This window comes from Excalfactoria chinensis, chromosome 20 (assembly GCF_039878825.1).
Source record: "Excalfactoria chinensis isolate bCotChi1 chromosome 20, bCotChi1.hap2, whole genome shotgun sequence".
Classification (NCBI taxonomy): Eukaryota; Metazoa; Chordata; class Aves; order Galliformes; family Phasianidae; genus Excalfactoria; species Excalfactoria chinensis.
The window spans coordinates 385,578-398,152 of record NC_092844.1 but is presented as its reverse complement, the minus strand read 5'-3'; the positions used below and the strand labels follow the sequence as shown (position 1 = coordinate 398,152).

The window sequence follows — 12,575 nt, the reverse complement described above, 5'->3', positions numbered from 1 at the left end:
CTTTCGTGTTTGCAAGCTGCTTTGTGTTCAGTGCAGAGCGCTTCTTCCCTTCCCTCCATGCACCCACTTATGCACTTCCGAAGGTACTTTTGTGTGTTATAACCATTTGCTGTTCAAAAAGTCTGCATGCTGTGAATAAACATGGCGGATCAATATAATTAGGTCACCAGTGTCTTCCCGGCCCAGACCTGCACTACAAAGGGCAAATAGATTGGTGTGTGCCATACTCAGGACTGTTGCTTAAAAGTCTGCCTCTGTCCTTACAGCCCTCACACTTTGATTCTATTTCTGAGAAGCAGAAAGGAATGGTTGGCATTTGTGGCTTTTGTTGTCTGTGTGTGTGCAGTGCCTTTCTGTGCATAGAAGCTCTGGTTTTGCAGGTGTTCTTGGCTAACTTGACGTGTGTTTCTGTTCCCACAAGGTGCCCTGGCTGGCTGTGCTCAGGCCCTTCCAGCAGCTGCTCCTTGTGGTAGCTCTGTCAGGATATGTGTGCAGAAGTGGAGGAGAGCCATGTGAACACAGGGTGGGGATGGGATGTTGTTGATGATCCAACTGGAGCTTTGGGATAAAGATGTTTGAAGTACTGGTTGTAAAAGGAGAGAGGTGGGTAGGAAGGGAGGACTGGGATGAGCTCAGAGGTATTCCTCAGTTGCTATTGGCAGTATGAGCCTCGAGCTCAGGAGCTTTCTGAAACCTTGGCTGAGCAAAGGGGCACAAGGGACAGCTGTATTCCCTGTGAAGTGTTTCTGTTTTAAATATATGTGAAGCCTTGAAGGCCATAGAGTTGTGGAAAAGACCACTAAGATCATCTAGTCCAGTCATCAACCCGTAGTCCAACCATCAAGCCATCTTATTTCTTAGGAGGGCTTGCAGTAGGAGAGCATCCTCTGAAAACACAACAAGTGGAGGAATTGCCCTGCAGAGGAGGAGCAGGCACAGGGCGTGAGCGTATTGCCAAAAATTGAGTGCTTTTAGACCTCGGCTGTCTCCATGCTGATATTCCCCAGCCTTGGCACATCTCAGAGTTCTTTCAAGCAGAAATAGCTTTAATTTATTTAACGACAAAAGCTGATCATGTTATAGCGCAGATGTGTCACTTTACTGGCTTTATAAGATTTTGTGGTGAAATGTCTTAGAGAAAGCCATTCTTCCAAAAATGGGATTTGCAACAGCTTGTTTTCTTCTCATGTCTGGAGATGTGCCGGCCTGTGTTCTATGGCAGAAGTCTGCAGGACGAGGTTGCTTTACTCACAGGTATGTCTATTTTGTTGCGCAGTACCCATTTCAGAAGGCGGGCTTTATTTTTATCCATGGTAAGAAGTTGATTGGGGAGTGGTGGGAGAACCAGAAGAACAAAGTGCCCTGCTCAGCATTGGGAAGTAGGATGCCCATCTGCATGTGCGGGCTTTGTTGCTGTGTCAGGCCTGAAAGGCTCTTTCATGTCAGCAGCTCGTGCTGGGCTGTGTGGAGCTGTTGCATTTGCTGTGGTTTTGTTTCATGGGAAGAGTTAGCAGTGAAGGCCTCTCTTTAGAGATAACCTATATTTTCTTTTTCTCCCTAATCCAGCATTTTCAGGGCTAGTCAACTGTCAAGTTTAGTTGTGCGTAAATCCTCTAATATGATTAGAGTTGCTGGAATTTTCACTCCGAGGAATTAGAGGTGGGTAGTATCACTGCTTTACAGGCATTTCTTTAGTGGGAAGCTGCATCTGTGACTGGATGTCTGCTTGTAATTGCACAGGCTTTTCTAGTGTGAATGAGCAGGAGGGTGCTGGTGTTTGCTGCAGGGCTTGAGGTGCCACGCTCTGGGCAAGCTCAGGAGCTTATTTTCCCATTCTGAAAGCTGGTGTGACTTCTCAGCGTTCCACGTTTGCACTTCGAGGTATTTCCAAGAACTTCTTGTAGGCACAGTTTTCCTTTCTGGGCTGTGGACTTGGTTTTGCCTCCCAAGTAGGAAATAATGTGGTGGAGGGAGAAAATAGGATGCGTTCTTAAAAAATAAAGTAAAACAAAGGAAAGGATGAAAGGGAGGAGAACAGAAGGAGCTTTTAGGCCGGTAATTTTCTCAGGTACGTGTTATCCTTGTGTTGTGTTTTGTGACTCGGGGAGGTGTCCTGGAGCATGCTCTCTCCTCCTAGCAGGTGATGGCACACTGTTGCTGATGGGACTTGACTCAAATTGCTGCCAGGCACGTAACTGGGTTAATGGGACAGTGCTTTTTTCCTTCGTGAGAGGAAAATTACATGTTCTCTATTGTTAAAAGTTGTTTTTACGTCCGCTTTGCTCTTCAGTCATCTGAGATGGCCAGAAATGGACTGCTTTCCTACACAGAGCAAGGCCCCAAGGCTTCCCTAGGTTGTATCAGATCTGAGTCAACCCCACCATGAAAGTAATGTGTTTCTGCTGTTGGTTGTAAGGTCTCTGTGTGTCCTTTGTCTGGGTGGGAGTTGATGTATTTCTAGAGCTCTAAACAAGCCTGAGGAAAAGCAAAGTGGCTTCTAAACTGCACGTCTCGACAGAGAAACACATCTTTGATCCTTGCCCGGTGCCGGGAGCGTCCTTTAAAACTATTGGGGAAGTGGCAGAGAGAAGCAAGAAGAGCTCACACAGCTGAACAACTTAAATAATGCAGATTTTCCTGGGTTGTAAAGCCTTTGCAGGGTGGAAGCTGCTACATGTTGTGCTGGTTCTCTCTCAGGTTGCCAAATAATGATTCCCTATTTGTTTTTGTTTCGGTTTGATTTACACCTGAGAGTGACAATGTGTGAGTTACTGAATTACCAGGAGCTTGATTTAAATGCCCGTGCTGGTGGCTTTTGAAAATCCATTAGAACCTGTGCTAATAGCAGCCTGAAAAAGATTTCTCTCTTTTACTTATTATTATGAAGTCACAGAAGTTGCTGTTTCTTGAGAATGGTGTTTTTCAGGGCTTGTTTTGTCCTTTTAATGGAAAGGAAAACTGAGGGAAGTCTCCTGTTCTTTCAGGCTCAGGAGGGCACCTGCCTGCAAGGGTCGGGGAGGTGTTTTAGCAGTCCTGCTTGCAGCTCTGCACGTAGCAGGGGGATTGAGACTAGAAGATGCTTATGGTCCTTTTCAACCCAGGCCATTCTATGATTCTGACTTCCTGGAGAAGGGAAATATCTGTGTTAAGAAGTGGGTTCCTGCCCACAGGTGTGACAGCAGGTGTCTCATCTGGCAGCATGCAGCTGGTACATGGGGGTGGACACAGGATGTGTGTTGTGTTTGCAAGGGAACTTGGCAGGGTGCAATGGCTGAGAGGTTAGTCTGGGCCATTTACCTGGGGGAAGGCAAAGCCTGAAATCAAAAAGTGCCTGAAGCACATTAGTTGTGACTTCTGATGGGAAATTAGTGGTGCAGGTGAGGCTCCGGAGTGTGCTGGGAGAGCAGTTTTGGGAGCGGTTGATTGATGCCCATTTCAGTCTTATGAGGCTGGTGTAGGATGTGCTCCTAGCTGTGCTTGTTGAGCTTCTGAGGAGTTCAGCTTGCTGTAGGACGTATGGTGAGCTTCGGTTTGTGGCATCTCTCCTTCCAGTGCTGACACAGATACAAATACAGTTCCTGAATGGTCTGTCTTCAAATGCTTTACTCTTCTGAGCTCTGCGTTTTGTATTCTGGAGCTGTAAAGTGCAAATAATTCACCTGTCAACCTGTCTTCAACTTAGGCTGTGTGTTTCCTTCAGTGGAAGTGTTTTAAGGTAGATTTCCAAGTGCTTTTTATGTTCCTTTTGCAAAGAAAAAAGATGGAGTTTTTGTTGATACGCAAATATCGCCGAGGGGAATCCTGCAGGATGCTCTGAGAGCTTCAACTGCTCCATTTTATAATTTCTTAATTAAAAAAAGACACAGCAAACTAACTACAGAAGTCCACCTGCACAACCGGACTGCTTCATTTTTAAGTGTTTAGTTCTGAGTTTGCACACTGAGTTTGGCTGTGCAGGATTCCTGTTCCTGCCCCCCAAACATGGGATCCAGCTGTGCTGCAGGGTGGTGGCACCTGGTGCTGCAGGCCTATCAGAAACGATTGCTGCCGGCGGTTGGCACTGTCTCCATCTCTTGCTGAAGCCAAAGCGTGCTTTATCCACTCAGGCTGATGTTAAGATCAATACATAAATGAATGAATTGTGCTGTCACCAAATTCTGATCCTGGCAGACTAAAAACATGTGAATTTTATGGTGGAGACTTCTGTCCAGAATGTCTTATTGAATGTCAGCAGTGGGAATAGTCAGCAAAAGCTTTCTAGTGAAGTGTGTGTGTCTTAATGAGGTTTATGGTGAGGAGAGGTGCAGGAGCCTGTATTACTGGGCCGTGGGTCATTGTAGAGCTCCTACGGAAGAAAGCAGAGCTCTGCTGACAGTGTAGGGCTGCCTCCCTCTGTGCTGGGATGTGCTGAAAGCAGGGATGGCTCTTTGTCTCCACAGAGGAGCTGGCATTGTCATGGCTGAGCCAAAATGCCCTGAGGTCACTTGGGAACAGCTTGGGGCAGCCTGCTGAGCTCTGCTTCCAGGAGAAGGCTGAAGTGTTTCCTGAGAGGAGGAGCTTGGGCTGCTCTTCCTTAAGATCTAGCTCCATTCTCAGTGTGATGTGCTTTTGTTGATGCATGGAGGACATCAGAGATCTGTCATGTTTGATGGGGGTAGGTCACAAATGTTCCTGCATTGCACAGGGAGAAGCATAAGTGTGGTTTGATGGAACGAAGTGTCATATAACTGTCCTGCTCATACTACAGCCCCAGGGTCTGCCATAAGGGTGTGGGACCTCTGAACATCTGCAGCTGTGGGGTGGGAGAAGCAGTCCCAGGCTGCTGCGTGTTGGAGCTGCTGGGAGGTGCTGGGATGCCTTTAGAGCTTCTGCTGGCTGGAGGAGCGATGTGCGGCTGCCTGGCTCCTCTCTGCTCTGCACCACAGACAGCCTGGGGTGTTTGCTTCAGTCCCTTCCTGTTCTGAAGCGTCCAACACAAAGCTCAGTGCTACCAGATGGAAGCAAACCATTTTCTTCCTTTCTTCCCTGCACCTGAGTGTTTGTCTTGATGTCTCCTGCATGCAGAGAGGTCTGAGCAGGCAGAAGGTATGGATGGGTCCTGAGCTTCCTTCCATGGGGAATCATGTCTATACATCTTTGTGTGTGAAGAAGTGGATGTGCAGAGCATTGGATCACAGAGGCCTGGAGCTCCTGCCAGATGGGCTGCTTTGAGCTGTGGCTCTGCAGTGGGGTGTGAGGCATCGCTCTGCCGTCCCAGGGGGCTGTGCTTCCAGGATTGCCTTTTGTCTGACCTGGGATTTGAACCTGAGAGAAGTCATAAGTTCTGCGCATGGCAAGAGGGTACTTACAGTTTCATTTCATTTTGATAAACTGCTGAAATACGGATTCTGGAGGGGAAAGGCAAGGTGTTAGAAAACTGGGAGCTGAAGTGCACGTTCCTTCTCACAAGAAATGTACTAGGGGAGTTCTTGGGAGGACAGTCAGTCTGGGTGATAACACTGTTATCACCGTGATGGTTCCTGACAGACTGACCAGCAGGGTGTTCTGTTTTCATCTCAAGTTGCAGTGTGAAGTATTAGAGATGTGGTAGAAAGTACAACCTGGTGAGTGGGGCACACCATGAGGCTGGTGAGTCCCAATGGCTGTCCCTGTAGAGCAGAGAGGTTTGTCTGTGTGGTGGCCTTGGCAGCTGGAGCAGCTGATCTGTGTTTGTGTGGCACGAGGAAGGCAGTGGGTGGGCTGGAGGCAGTTCTGTGTGAATGAAATGCCCAGGAGGGTAAAAATGAAATCTGGGCTTGCAGGTGAAAATCACTGCAGATGAGCACTGCTGCAGTGCTGGAGTCTGGCTTGGAAGCTTTTTTTCCCCGTTCTTATCTTGTAATGACATGCCCCAGATGCAGGTAATTGCTATACTGGAGGGGAACTGGAGCTGGATGGCTTCACTTGGTGAGTTTTGTGCTGGAGGGCAGATAGAGCAGCGCTGAAGGTTGTGGTAGGCTGTAAGCTGGTGGGCTGAGTTTGGCCAAAGGTCTGCTGAAACTGAGGTGGTGGGGCTTTTAGTTTTGTTTTCTTCTGGGGTATCTAATAATCTCCCACTGGAAAAGCATAATGTTGTATCTTTCTATCAAGCTTGGTATTGCCCTTAATGCCCCAGTCCCTGCCCTGCTTTGGTTTGGGATGAGCAGGGCCTGCTGCTCTGTGCTTCTCGCCTGACTCTCACCTGGCCCTCTGCTTTCTCTGCTTGAACTCCAGTGTTCTCAGCTAGCTGTGTGTCTGCAGTAAGAACTTGGTATAGAAGTAACTCAGTGTGTGTTAAGGAACTGTTCTGAAGAAGGGGGGGGGGAAAGGCAAAACATGGAGCAAACAATCCCAACCTGTTCTTGCTGGCAGGCTGCTGGCTGCGGTGGTAGTGCTGTCCCAGGGGATGTGATGAAGGGAACCACGGTGCTCCTCACACACGCTGTCTCTGATGTTGCTTTGTGCCTCGTTGGCCCGTGTTACCCCAGCTCGTGCTTGGCCGCTGCTCGGGACTTCTGTGGGTGTGAAGCTTCTGTCTAAGTGCTTATTTCCTATGAATGATTTCTCTCTTTCCTTCCATCCTACTCTCCCAAATGATAGTTTCTTTCTCAGGGCTCCTCTGTGCTCACTGGGAGTGATGGGCTGCCTGCCGGCCGCATTTCTACCTTCCCCCTGTCTGGATGCAGTCAGTCGCTTTGATTAAGTAATCCAGGAAACTTTGCCCATATTTCCTTCTCCCACTCCTACCATTCAGTCTCATCTGAATGCTGTAAGCAAGAGTTGATCCACTGAAGCTGTTTGGGGAAGAATCTGATGGTTTTTGTGCTGGTGAAGCTGCGGGGTGTGATTAGCTCGATGGAGGCTGTGGTTATCAGCTGGGGCTGAGCAGCAGCTGAAGCCTTATTTTTGGTGCCTTATTTTAGCAGCCTCTTCACATTCATGGTCTCAGGGGCAGTTTCAGTGTGCAGTCACCTCTGGTGTGTGTGCTTGGGAGTGTTTGGTGCCAGCATGCCATCTCCCTGCTCAGCCCATCCGTAAACACAGCTTAGCAGTTACCAAACACTTGGTAGCCAGAGGCTGGTCTAGAAGGGCCTTGGAGAGGAAAGCAATGCTAAGATAGCTCTCTCTTCCAGGCAATGTATTTTTTTTTCTCCTCTTTTTTCCTTCTGTTGTAGCTAATTGCAAAAATAAATGCAGTTAGCAGTATGCAGAGGACCTTCTCTTGCTGCGCCATGCTGAGGAATGCCTCATGTGTAGTGGTGGTTTCTTGCCTCCCAGCCTGGTTCGTTTTTAGATGCCGAAGGGCATTTTGAGACTGTTGCAACTTCATTTTACATTGTGTTTATATGAAACAGACCAAAAAAAAAAAAAAAAAAAAAAAAAAAAAAAAGATGCAGTGCTTTGCCAAGTATTTCTGGAAGGAACAAGCTTGGTGGATAATCGTTTTCATGTTCTACCTGCTCCTTGGTGTGTTAAAGCTACAGAAGAATCTTCTCTACCCTGAATGAAGGCTTTGAGGGATTAGCCTTCAAGTAGTCACTTGAGGTATGTTGATTAAGAAATATCCTCTGTGCTAGATTTAATCAAGATTTGAATAATGGAGCTGCAACTGACTGTTGCTCCTGGGATCTCATGAACTTCCAGGCAGGGATCTGTGCATGCTGCTCCCCGGGTTATCTGTGCTGTCGCTCTGGAGTGGACTGAGCCGACTGCCCTATGACAGCTCAAAGCTGCTCCAGCCCTGCAGTGGCTGTGGCATGGCTATATGGGAGTTTGGTGAGTCCAGAGTGTTGGAGAGGGGCTTCCTTGCTTTGCCGATGTGCCCTAAGCCTGCAGAGAGCCTGGACTTGGGAAATTCCCTTTAAGAATATGGGAAGTGCAGTAAATGGTCCTTGCACCAACCCAGGAGTGGTTGCCCCACAAATAGCAAAGGGCAGCACATGTGCCTGGCAGATGCTCCTTGGCAACATCACTTGTGTAGTGGTAATATCAACTTCCCCTTAGGAACATTCACGTCTCCTTGGACAGAAGGCGGCTGAAGCTTGTGTGGAGTTAACCATGTGGTGCTCTGAAGCGAAGAGTTCTTTAACCATCAGCTGGAATAGGGGTGAGATCCTGTTCCTGTCCTGGGGAGGGGTGTCTGCACGGTGTCTGTGCCGCCTTGGGTGGCAGTGGGGGACAGCAGAACTTCCCATCTCAGCAGGCTCAGGCAGCTGCAAAACATGATGACTGAGTCAGGATGAATGAGGTGGTTAAAAGCTCTGTGCCCCTTACGGTTCACAGTTCAGTAAAAACAAGGGATGTAAAAGCAGGAAGCCATCACTGACCATGCTTTGAAGGGGCTTACACGGCTCACACCTCCTTGCTGCGCTGTTTGTCCCTGCTGCCCTGTCTGGGCTGTACAGAGAATGCTGCCCTGCAGCCTTTGTCCTCATCCTGTTTGATATCTGAATGCTGGCATTCAGAAAGTGTGTTGGCCTCAGTTGGTATTTCTGGGTTGTATGATGCTAAAATAAGTGGAACAAACACATTGAGATTCACCTGAAGGCAGAGCGTGCTGCCATGTGGACCTTCCTGGTGCTTGTGTGTCTGTGGTGGCAACAGTACAGCTTTGCAGTGAAGGGGTCCAATTGAAGTTGCTGCTGGAGCTGAGTGTGTAGCAGACGTTAAAAAAGGGAAAATGAAGAGGTGATGTTAGAGCATGCTGGAAAACCCCGCTCTGAGCAGCCACAGGTACTGTGTGCAGCACGAGAGGTTTTGCTTCAGAAGCTTTTTATTTAAGTTCCTCTTCCCCACGTTTCGTCCCTCTCCACCTGCAAAGAAACAAAGGAGGGTTTGTGCCCGGAGCATGGGGATGTCCGCGGCACCACACTGCCCTTAATGAGGCCCTCCCTGCTTCGCAGCGCTCCAACAGATCGGCGCTTCCAAAAAGATCTTTATCATAGCAGTTGAGAACGGGAGTCCTTTCTGTATTGAAAAACCTGAAAGGAAGCGGCATCCTGTGCAAACTGCGGCTTTGTGCGTGCTCACGTAATGTGCTATCAATCAAATTTAATTAAAACCAGGGTAACCGTGGAGTTTTGCTCCCTTTTAGCTCAGCCGTGGCACAGGGGAAAAAAAGTTTCATCTTTACAAGCTGCTCTCACAGAAGTTATTGCTGCGATGGCAGTTAAGCCCTTGCTTAAAGGCAGTGAAATTAATTTGCTTGTTTTCATAGAGAAATTTCTTGCCTGTTGGCCAACTCCAAAAATAACTGTGGAGTCCCTAGAAGCAAAGTGTGCGCTTCAGTGCAGCGGCATCAGTTGGTGCAGAAAGACAGGGTTTGCCAGGCAGCGTGCGCTACTTTATTCCTGCAGAGCCTTTCTGCATCTCCCTGAGCAGCAGAGGGTGCACGATGGGCTGCACTGCGTGCCAGGACCCGCGTCGAGCTCTTGCAGCCCTGCTGGTGAGCGGGTGGTGCTGGGCTGCTCAGAGCTCGCTGTGTTGGAGCACCCTGCTCCCCTCGCAGCCTGGCAGCTGAGGAGTCGTCCCCTGAAGAGACAGTACCCTTCTTCCTCCCACCCTCACTTTCTTTCTGCTATATATTGGGCCGCTGAATAGGCTTGCATTGACCGGGTAACAAAGAAGTCTTTCAGGCCCTAGCTTTAGCCACAGCCAGTGTGCTGTGGGCTTTTGTTAATACTTTCAGTCCCCGCTTTCTCTTTCAGCAGCCCTCACTCTCATTGTTAATACATTTCAGGAGCCGCAATGATATTTCTGCATTCATTTTGTTTGCTCAGTTTGCAGGAAAAGTTGCAGAGAGCTGAGAAGGAGTGCGCCATCTCACCCTGCTCTGCAGCACGGAGAGCGGTGTGTGCTGCGGGCAGATCCCCATGGAGCAGGACGTGATTGAGAGCTGTGGGGCTGCTCACTGGCCTCCCCCCTCCTGATGTGTCTGTCTCCACGTTCTCCTGGTTAGTTCTGGTCTGGCATTGGGAAGCGGAAGAGGAAGGCCCTTACTGGCACAGCTGGCTCTGCTAATTGGCTGTTAGGTGCATGGAGAGCATTGTTCATGAATTGTAAATTCATTCAGTGTCTTCCCAAGTGGATGTAACGTGTGGCTTTGTTTTGCAAGTGGAGGATGCATGTGTGTGCTCCTTCCTACCAGCAGGTCGAGATGAGCAAAAACCAAGCTACTTCTCTGTTCCTGTGCTAGTAAATCTGAAAGCTGCTGGAAGGTGCTTTCTAATAGTTCTAAAACATCAATGTGGGAATTAATTCCTGGAAATCAAATGTTAGGAAGCAGCTGATTGAAGGGCTGATGCAGAGCAGGCACGCAGAAATAAAGATGAAAGCATCCAAGAGGGAGGTGGATGATGTTAGGGTTGTCTCTTCTCCACTGCAGACCATTGCTGGGGTAGCATTCTCGCAGAGCAGGTGTGTTGTTGGAGACAAACCGAATGGTGTTGGGGATGGTGGTGGCAATGAACTCCTGCCCTCAGAGCTGTGTTGTGGTGCCTGCAGTGGCTGCCATATGCTTTGGAGCATCTCAGCACACCTCCTTTTTTCCCCAAAAAGGTGGATTTTCGGCCCTTTAAACTGCTGTTTAATGGACCGAAAAGCTGTGTTGTCTTCTACTCAATGAGAGCATAAACTGTGGTGCTCGGAGTGATAAGTGTGACTCTATTTCTGCACCTTTTAAAAGATCGTGTGAGTGTGGCCAATACCTCATGGCACCATTCTGTTAAATGGGACAGAACAGATTTGGAAGTACTTTGCACAGTAGAAGGTGGAGATGTTGTGGATACCATCACTCCTGGGAGGAAGCTTCCAGCATTATTGCAGATGTAGTTCATTGCTTGGAAGGTTTCCTTAGCCCCGTGCCCCCCAAAACATATATATATATATATATATATAATAAAAATCCGCTATTTCCTAATTACTCAAAATGAGTTCTTGTAGTCAGGGCCAGCTTTACAGGTGCTCAGCTGCACACTGCGAACGCCCCTCCTGCCCTGGTCAGTGTTGTCTTTAGTTTTGTTTTCCTTGTCAGAGGATCTGGTTCTGGTTTTTCAGTTGTTCTTTTGTTATTTTTTTCAGCTTTTGTAAGTAAATGCCTGGGGTGACCTCGCTGTGTGGCAGTGTAGTGCTATAGGGGGAGTCTGAATGTTAAATAAAGCACCATCTGAATTCCTCCCAGTTTCCTGTATGAAGAGATGGGCCTTGCCCAGTGTCTGGAAGGCTGATAAATTCAGGCCCTCACAGATTGAGGGGAAATAAATCTGAAGGCTTTGGGGTCTTCACCGTGCTTAGGGGTATGGAACATGTCTGTGAGACAGCACTAAAACTGTCCTTACCACTTCTACTTAATTTGGTGCCGAATATTCCCAACTGATAACAAGAGGGTGTTTTTCCTTGTATCTTCAGCCAGTGTAATGCAGTGGCAGAGGGTTTGCACTGGGGTGTGTTATCCTGACCCTCTGTGCCCCTTGGTGTGCTTGCTTTGAGATCCCTGTTCACGTTGTGCAGCTCCCGTGGGCCTCAGTGGAAGGCTCCTGTAATCAGAATCTTGGGTTGAAGAGCCTTGGCCTATGTTTTGACCTTGGGTGCCCCTTTCACTGCTGCTCTTTTTGTACCTTTGATGTTAACAATGGCTATTGGAGTACAAAGTGTGGGAGATGCACTGGAAATAAATATGGATTTGCTTGCTTTTACACGTCCTCATGCTAAGTGTCTTAGTACTGCTTTTCATGCAGACTCTTCCATCTCAAGTGTCTGTCCTCTTGAGATCTGCTTACTTTTTTTTTTTTTTTGTAGCATCATAGAATGACTTGGGTTGGATCCTCAAGGAACATCGGGTTCCTGGGCTCTGCCACAGGCAGGGCTGTTAGGCACTAATTGACCAAATTGCCCAGGGCCCCATCCAGTGCGGCCTTAAACACCTCCAGGGATGGTGCATCCACAGCCTCTCTGGGACTTGTTTGAACATGAGAGCTTTCTTGGAAGCAGGTGCTTTGTGTGGGGACGTGGATGGTTTGGCACAGCTCCACACCAAAATTCAAGCTTCAGAGATGAGATTCAGGAGGTTCTGTCGCTCCTTTGCCAAATAACCATTGCATTTGAAAAGCTTTTCCAGGTGCCAGAACCCCAGATTGCTTTCTCTCTTGACAAATATCATGAATGCCCACTTCATACGTTCCTCCACTGCCATCTATCCACTTCTTCCCAAAGAAAGCACAGCTCAGCTGTCCCTGTTTTGAGGGCGTTACTGCAGTTGCAGGTGAGACCTTAGCCCTGCTGAGAGTCACCGGCAACCCTCGTGTGTAGTGCTGGGACTGCTGTGAGCACAAGGACAGCTCCAGTGTGCACAGCAGAGGGGTTGAATGCCTTGGAAGGAAAAAAATGTGGTTATTATTTTTAACTTCAAATGACTGTAAGAGCCTCTCCTTCTCCAACAAGGTTATGGCGTACCTGGTAGGGGTAAAGGCATACAAGAGCTGATCACCAATGTGTGTTTCAGTCAGGTATTTACAAGGTAAAATAATGCAAAATTAAAACAGTTGAGTGGAAACCAGGCT

At 48.2% G+C, this 12,575-nt stretch overlaps 1 protein-coding gene across 12 annotated transcripts in view; it reads left to right on the top strand.

Moving 5' to 3' along the window:
* The window catches only part of EIF4G3 (eukaryotic translation initiation factor 4 gamma 3), a 90,705-nt gene that overhangs the window by 2,814 nt on the left and 75,316 nt on the right, over window positions 1-12,575 (top strand). The gene's annotated exons all lie outside the window — the stretch shown is intronic.